Source organism: Sorghum bicolor, chromosome 8, assembly GCF_000003195.3.
Source record: "Sorghum bicolor cultivar BTx623 chromosome 8, Sorghum_bicolor_NCBIv3, whole genome shotgun sequence".
Lineage (NCBI taxonomy): Eukaryota > Viridiplantae > Streptophyta > Magnoliopsida > Poales > Poaceae > Sorghum > Sorghum bicolor.
Window position 1 is genome coordinate 57731945 of NC_012877.2, and position 8937 is coordinate 57740881.

Genomic DNA, 8937 nt, shown 5'->3' on the forward strand with positions numbered 1-8937 from the left:
GGTCCCTCAGCTGGAGTAGCTATTAAAAATTTAGAGGTTGACAAGCTGGTGCTATGTGCTAACCAAAAGAAGGGTTTTTCTAAATCTAATGCCTCAAACATCGCTAGTGATGATGAGCGGGAAAACCATCTTGATGCAATTCTCAGCCACGCTTGTGGAGATCTAAATGAGAACTTGCTGGAGGCGGAGAATGATCAAATCATCGATCTCTCTCCACTCCGTCGTAGGAAGAAATATAATAATGCCAAAAAAATATATAAGGGCAAACTCCCCAAGAAACCAAAGTCCCCTTCAAAAATTATTATAGAATGAAAGGGATCTTTTGGAATAGCAGAGGTCTTGCTGACTTGGCTAAACATAGATTCTTGGCGGAATTAGTTAAGGAAGAGCAAATTAATTTTATTGCTCTTTCTGAGACGGTACGAGATTCTTTCCCAGATCATGTCCTCAAAAATCTTTGTGGGGGACAGGATTTTATTTGGCATACCATGGCACCCCATGGAAGATCAGGAGGCATCCTTCTTGGGGTAGACCTGAATGTTTTCGACATTGGAGCCATTGATGAGGGAGATTTTTATGTAAAATTCACCTTACGAATTAAGTCAAATGATTTCAAATTTGTACTTTATTCGGTATATGGACCAGCACAAAACCAAAACAAAAGTGCTTTCCTAGTTGAACTCGCCAACACCTGCTACAAAGAAACGCTTCCATATATGATAGGAGGTGATTTCAATATAATGCGATCTCCTGAGGATAAAAGTTCATGATATTTTGAACCTAAATGGCCTAATCTGTTCAATGCTGTCATCGAATCTCTAGATCTTAATGAGATCAGGATGTCAGGACGCCAATATACTTGGGCTGGGCCAGGGGATAACCCAACCTTTGAAAAGTTGGATAGAATCCTTGTTAGCACTGAATTTGAAATCATGTTTCCGCTGACAACAGTCGAACCTAGGGATAGGTTTATTTCAGACCATACTCCCCTAGTGCTTAATACAGGAGCATCGACTCATAATACCCAAAACCGTCCTTTCAAATTTGAGAGGGGATGGTTGATACGGGAGGGATTTCATGATATGGTCGCAAAAATTTGGCAATCACCGTACTCCGGGACTTCTCCGCTTCAACGTTGGCAATTCAAGATCCGCAGGCTCAGACAACATCTAAGAGGCTGGGCAAAACACACTGCGGGGTCATACAGAAAAGAAAAAAAGACTCTATTAGCGCAGTTAGATGATCTTGATAAGAAAGCTGGGAACTCTCCCTTGACCGATCAAGAGATTGATCTGAAGCATTATTTAAGCGAGCGATTAGTTACCCTTCTAAGAGAGGAAGAACTAAAATGGTATGAGCGAGCCAAAGTTAAAACCCTTTTGGAAGGAGACGCCAATACTCGGTTCTTTCATCTAGTGGCCAATGGAAAACACCGCAAGCAACATATATACAAACTTGAGAATGATCAAGGTTTTGTGGTGGGTATTGATCGTCTCAAGAGTCATATTACTAATTATTATAAAGACCTTTTTGGCCCCCCAGAGAACTCCGATATCTCCCTGATAGAGGCTCATAACCTAGATATCCCACAGGTATCCCCGGAGGAAAATGATATCCTTATTAGCCCGTTCACTGAATCTGAAGTGCGGGACGCAGTCTTCCAAATGGAGCATAATAAGGCTCCAGGCCCAGATGGATTTCCTGCGGAATTCTATCAGGTGTTTTGGGGGGTGATCCAGGATGACCTTCTCTCCTTATTTGCAGAGTTGCATAGGGAGGCTCTGGATCTCCATAGCCTGAATTTTGGTATTATCACCTTAATCCCAAAAGTTAATAATGCCATAAAAATTCAGCAATATAGGCCAATTTGTGTTCTTAATGTGAGCTTTAAAATTTTCACTAAAGTGGACACAAATAGGCTTAATATGGTAGCTAAAACTGTAGTGAGACCAACACAAACTGCCTTTATGCCAGGCAGGAATATAATGGAAGGGGTCGTCATCTTACACGAAACCATCCATAAGATTCACACAAAAAAGAGAGATGGTGTCATTTTCAAAATTGATTTTGAAAAGGCATACGACAAAGTGAAGTGGTCCTTTCTATAACAAACGCTACGTATGAAAGGTTTCTCCCCCAAATGGTGTCGATGGGTAGAAACTATGGTCACAGGTGGGAGTGTGGGAATCAAAGTCAATGATGACATAGGGCCCTACTTCCAGACCAAACGTGGACTCAGACAGGGAGATCCAATGTCACCAATCTTATTCAACATCGTCGCAGATATGCTAGCTCTCCTTATTAATAGAGCAAAAGCCGACAATCAGATAAGAGGTGTTTTACCCCACCTTATAGATGATGGTCTGTCCATATTACAGTATGCGGATGACACCATTATCTTTATTGATCACGACCCCGAACAAGCACATAATTTGAAATTGTTGCTTTGTGCTTTTGAACACCTATCAGGGCTGAAGATCAATTTCCACAAGAGCGAAGTCTTCTGCTATGGAGCTGCTAAAGAGATGGAATCATTTTATACTAATCTCTTTGGATGCAATACCGGTGAATATCCCTTCCGATATCTTGGGATCCCTATGCATCATAGACAACTCCTTAATTCTGAATGGAGAAAAGTAGAAGATCGTTTCGAACAGAAACTCTCTTGTTGGAAAGCGAAGTACCTGTCTTATGGGGGAAGACTAGTACTGCTAAATTCAGTCCTAAGCAACCTGCCTATGTTTATGATGTCTTTCTTTGAGATCCCCAAGGGAGTCTTAAAGAACCTAGATCATTATAGATCAAGGTTCTTTTGGCAAGGATCCTCAGATAAACATAGATATCGCCTTGCCAAATGGGACATCCTGTGCCGCCCTAAGGATCAAGGGGGATTAGGTATCCTAAATTTACAATTGCAAAACAAGTGCCTCCTAGCCAAATGGCTGGTTAATCTATTGAATACAGAAGGTATATGGCAAACGCTTTTAAGGAATAAATACCTAAACTCCAAAAGCCTATCCCAGGTGACAGCTAAGCCCAATGACTCCCATTTTTGGAGAGGCCTCATGCGTATCAAAGATGAGGTGTTGGCAAAAGGTTCCTTTCATATTAAAGATGGAACCGCAGCTAGGTTTTGGGATGATACATGGGTAGGAGATAAGCCTCTGAAAGCTAGTTATCCATCTTTATATAACATAGTGAGAGATCCTCACGCCACAGTCTCAAAAGTTATGAGTACGAACCCTCTAAACATATCTTTTAGGAGGGCCTTGGTAGATAATAAACTTACAGAATGGCTTAGTCTAGTGGCAAAGATATTCCATGTCGAATTGATGGATGGTTCAGATTATTTCAGATGGAATTTAACCAAATCAGGGTTATTCTCTGTCCGTTCCTTGTATCTCAATCTTATAGATACACATACACCCTTTCGGCATAGGAAGATCTGGAAGATAAAGGTACCTCTAAAAATTAAAATTTTTCTTTGGTTACTACAAAGAGGTGTCGTCCTAACCAAAGACAACCTTGCTAGGAAAAATTGGAAAGGGAGTCAGAAGTGCATTTGCTGTAATGGGAATGAAACTATCCAACATTTATTCCTAGACTGTCCCTTTACCAAAATGATTTGGAGGCTTATCTTCTTTGCTACTAGTTTGACCCAACCTAAATCCATCAACCACATGTTTGATACTTGGCTATCTAATCAAAATAAAACGATTAGAGATTTGATTTGGGTGGGGGTGGCTGCCTTGCTTTGGGCTATCTGGAGATACCGCAATGATTATGTTTTTAATAAAATGAAAACTAACTCTATTATGCAGGTAATTTTCAGGGGAGCATACTGGTTATGCTTTTGGGCTCAGCTGCAGCATGATGAGACAGCCAAGGACGTGCTCTCGAAGATAAGCAAGAAATTAGAAGTAATTGCTTTAGAGATATCCAATAAAGGATGGAAACATTTATATTGTTTAAACTAGCGTCCCGGTCCATGTATAAGACCTTGGCTCTCTTTGTTTATCTCATATAGAACTCTGTAATTTTGGGCTGTGTACATCCTCGGATGTAGAGGCCGGATTTTATATCCTTTATCTAAAAAAAATGAGAGAAGTACACCGTGATCTGGCCAAGACAGCAAGACTAGTGTTTCTTTCCATGATTTTTCATTTTTCATGTTGTGAATTTGCAGCCCATTGGCATTACAAGAAATGGATTAGATTGAAGGACTGGTCAATTGCTTGCATAAACAGTTACACCAATCTAATCTACTACTTATGATCATATATAGTAGTAGTTTATATTTTACACTAATGTGATGGTATAATGGAGCTACAACCACACAAGTTAATGCTTATGTTTTCCCATTTTCTTGTTGGATCAAAGTGATACAACCACACAAGTTGTATATTGGGTGTAATTTACTCTTTATTATTTGTACCTTTCGTCTTTCAATGAATCATAAGAAACCCACTAAACACAATTTGATATTAGCTTTCCAAATGGCAGAAGCAATATATGGCCCCTTGCCTTGAACTAAACAACTGAATACACAAACATGAAGCGTTAGCTGCTCCCAAATGAACAGATATAATACAGTGGTTGGTGTTACACTGAAGTTGACCGTAACTAGGAGGGCTCGGCAATTCGAAATTCACTACAAGAGCACAAAAGATTTGAAACTCTTGACCGAACTAGATACTGGATCTTACAAAGACTTTGGTCTTCTTCAGTCTCTCTTAACATGTTCATCTCACAACTACCATGCTGGGTGAGATTTGTTCAGAGTTATCGCTTAACTTGATCTCAGCCCTTCCATGCTCGATGAGATTGGCATAGAAGGCTTGACCATCTCCAACTCTGAAGACATGAGTACCCAACTAACTGAGCAGTTTATAATGGAACATCAGCGGTGGCCTAGTGAGTGCCCATTCAATGAAATTACAGGCACTGAACAACCTGATGCAAATCAAAAGCTAGTACCTACCTACAATTTTTGTGTGATAGTGCCCTCTCTTGTGCTCCATAAATAAATGAGCACAAGATTGAAGGAGCACGACGACTCTATGTTGCAACATGAGAGAGATGACCATTTTGTTTTTGGTGAAAAGAGAGACAAGATGTTCGCCCGGCCAATTGCTCTGTAGTTGCAGGCTTGGAAGGCGTCAGGATTCAGAAGGGCACTTTGCACTTCCTGTGTAGAAGCTCCCTGTAGATGTAGGCTTCCGAGGTAGTAGAAGCTCTCGTTTCAATATTTTTTAGGCAGGCTCTATTTCCATTATCAAAAAACGGGAGTACAGGGTCTGCAGCAAGTTTAGTAAAAACAAGAGTAGACGAAGGAGCTTATCATCCCTTGTAAAAGCCGAAGATCTGTTTCACACCTCTAGACTTAACCAGGGGAAAGAAAGCAACAGTTTGCTAAAACTCTATACCATTACAGCCACCATGAATTTAAGGCTGATGAATGTGGCAACGTGCTGCCTTGTTAGTGCATATCTTGACTAGCTGGTAACTCAAATCAGAGACGCGGCTTCGACTTCAGTAGTCTTTGAGGTCCTTCTCTACCACAGATGTGTATTAACAACGCACGTCTCTAAATAATCTCCAGTTACTAGAGACAGGTCACCAAGAACGCGTCTGTGATATCGCACAACAGGCAAAAACGTTTTAACCTAACGTTTCTCTGGTAACTCAACATGTCGTTGGAGACACAGGTCATCTAACACGCATCTTTGATATGTTATTCAGGCCTTGTTTAGTTTCCGATGGAAAAAAATTTCGCGATACTGTAGCACTTTCGTTTGTTTGTGGTAATTATTGTCTAACTATAGACTAACTAGGCTTAAAAGATTCGTATCGTCAATTCCGACCAAACTATGTAATTAGTTTTTATTTTTGTCTATATTTAATACTCAATGCATGCGTCTAAAGATTCGATGCGACGGAGAATCTTGAAAAATTTTAGGTTTTGGATGGAAGTAAACAAGGTCTCAATCATAGACACTTTGTCAAATGCATCTCTGAAAAATCTACTTGTCATCGGAGGCCCGTCATGTCGACAAACACCTCCTGGCACAAAACATAGACAAACACCTGTAATGAGTTATCGTGGGTGATAGATTACGGGGTGAGTGTGCACTCGTGTATGTGAGTGCCTGCGTCTCTGGGTCTCGCAAAAGAAGAATACCAGAGACACATACGAACATGACGCGTTTGTGGTGTTTCACTACAGATGTGTCGTGATTCTGTGTAACTAATATTGGTGTCTTGTTTTGCAGTTTTGAAACTGTGTCTCCTCTCTCTTTTGCCCACTCTTCCACGCAATGCCACCTTTTGTGCTGCCACCTCCTCATCTCGCCGTATCCACTTTTTTTAACCCTCCCCTCCCACAACAGGGTTTGCTCCTCTGTTGCCACTCACCACAATGCACCAGTACGTCCTCGTTCGTTCTTCGCCCTCCCCCTCCTACAATTGATTTGGTTTCTCAGTCACCACCACCTCCTTTCTCCCGCCCTCACATAAGCAGTCCCATCCTTCGCTGCCACTGTGTGTGCCGCCACCTTCTACTCTCTCATCACCCTCTCTCAACCACACAGCAAAAGGACAAGTCTAATGCATTAGACTTGTCCTTTTGCTGCGTGTTTGAACTGCCCGCCTCCTTATTTGTGGTTTTCATGACTACCATCCTTGATGCTCACGTCTATCTATGTGAGGGCACTCATCCTCAACATCTTCTGTGTTGACGTGCTTGACATTGCCACAGGGGCTTAGCAGCTTTCCGGCTGACCTCTTAAACATGGATCTTGGAGATACTTTTCTGTTACTAATCCTAGATAAATTGCAAAATGAGATGCTAAATTTGGCCGTTTGCAAATACTCCTAAATTTTCCTTTGTTGTTACTTACCAAAATGACTTGATTGGTGGATATTCTAGTGCAGATCCTCACACTAATCTGATGTGACCATTTCTTGTGCTTACAGAATTTGGAGCCCTTTAATAAAATGTTCTCATACAGGGTATTTGATTTTTCTTGAATATTTTCAGGGATCCTTGGTGCCCCAGCAGGTTTATCCGTATTAGTGTAAATATTCTTAGCTTCTCCCCTATTTGTGAAGTTTTTCATTCTAGATAAGATTTAACACCTTCGAATTTTGACCTTGATTCTTAAAAATGCATGTAAAAGTTTTTCTGCATGCGTTTTGAATTTTCTGCATGGCACATTAGCACACTGTATGTCTGTTACTTGATGCTGCAGTTATGTCACAGGTTGCATCTTGAACTCTGACATTATAAACACTGTTTTTGGTTCTGGCCAAACGGCAGTGCAAATTGTTGTTTCTGTCTCTGGACATAGGAGTTCAGGGGCTACGAGTATGACAGAGGGCTCTTGTGGTTTCTGCCATTTCTGCATCATCATAAAGGTTACTAAGATCCCACGAACGAGTTCTATAGCTTCCCAATCAGGGTTCATGAATTCATCCCAAGCCGATTTCTCTGACTTCAGATGACTGTTACCCTCAGCTGTGCATGTAAATCCCTATGTTCTTGTTAGTCTTACTCCTGTGACCTGTACCAGTTGGTTCTAGCGGGATATGGGTAAAAGAATGTTTAGGGCATTTGCTTTATTTAACTCTTTTGGGCTGAGAAATGGTTATACATGATAATGTAGAGCTCTGTGCCAGATACATGGTTTTGGGATGGGTTTTAAGTGCAAGGCATTGGTTTTTTTACCCAATGTGTGGCTGTTGAGACTTGATCTGCCGTCAGCTGGGAAAGGGGGAGTATGTAGGGTTTTGCTAAAATTTAACTTTACAAGATTTGTTCACTGTTATCACTTAAACTTGATGTCAGCCCTACCACGCTCGATGAGATTGCCCTCGAACATCTCTCAAGTCTGGAAACACACAGAAGAAGTAACGAACTGAGTGAGCAGTTTATATGGAACATCAGTGCTGCAGAGGTGGTGGGTGCCCATTCAATGAAATTACATGCACTGAATAACCTGATGGAAATCAAATGCTAGTACCTACCTACATTTCTTGTGTGATATTGCGATATCTTTCACTCAATATAAAAGAAGTTGAAAAAAGTCCAAGAGTGCACGACAGTGTAGGTTTCGAAAGAGCGATGAGGTGTTCGTCTGAGGTAACTGCAGTGGCTTAGAGGCTGAATGTCTGCGTCTCCCAGGGGATATGTATCCCCCAACCAGAAACCATTGGTTGCACTTTGAGATTCGTGGTATGCCATCTTAATCATGTCACACTTTACTTACCTTGCTTCTTAATGGACAGGTCCATTAACGGAGTGCAGTAGTAGGCTTGGAAAGCATCAGGAGTAGTGCTTGTTTCACTGTGAATGGGTGGCGTCCCTTAATACATGAGTGAAGAACCAAGAGAACCATGCAAGTACCTACCGTGCTGGCGACATCTTGTCGGGGACGAGAAACAGAGCCAGATTTGCTGCAGTGCCTTCTAACCCCAAGAATCGTGATCCACTGGAATCAAGTCAGTTGCAATGTTGAATCTGAAACTTTGGAAAGAAAATAAGACAGGAAAACTTGACCATATCATGTTTCCATTTTAGTTATTTATAACATCTGTTTTTCCTTAAGATTATACATTTTTTCTCCTAACAATTCTAGTGGGATTATCTTTGATTCGATGCTGGCTAATGAATGAGAAAATGTGGTTTTTTTTCTACTTGAAAAACAAAACGAAATACATTGTCTGTAGATGGCCAACCTAGCTCACTGTTGAGAGATTGGGAATGGAGGGCTGATTCATACACATCAAGAGTGGTGTCACGGGTCAATCTTTAGTCTGTGTCCTGATCTGACGAACGAAGGTGGAGGTGTCCATTTGCAATTGTGGTCATATTATATACGTTTCCACCTGCTCATTTTTTCTGAAGAAGAAATTTCTGTTTGTTTAGGAGAATTAAAT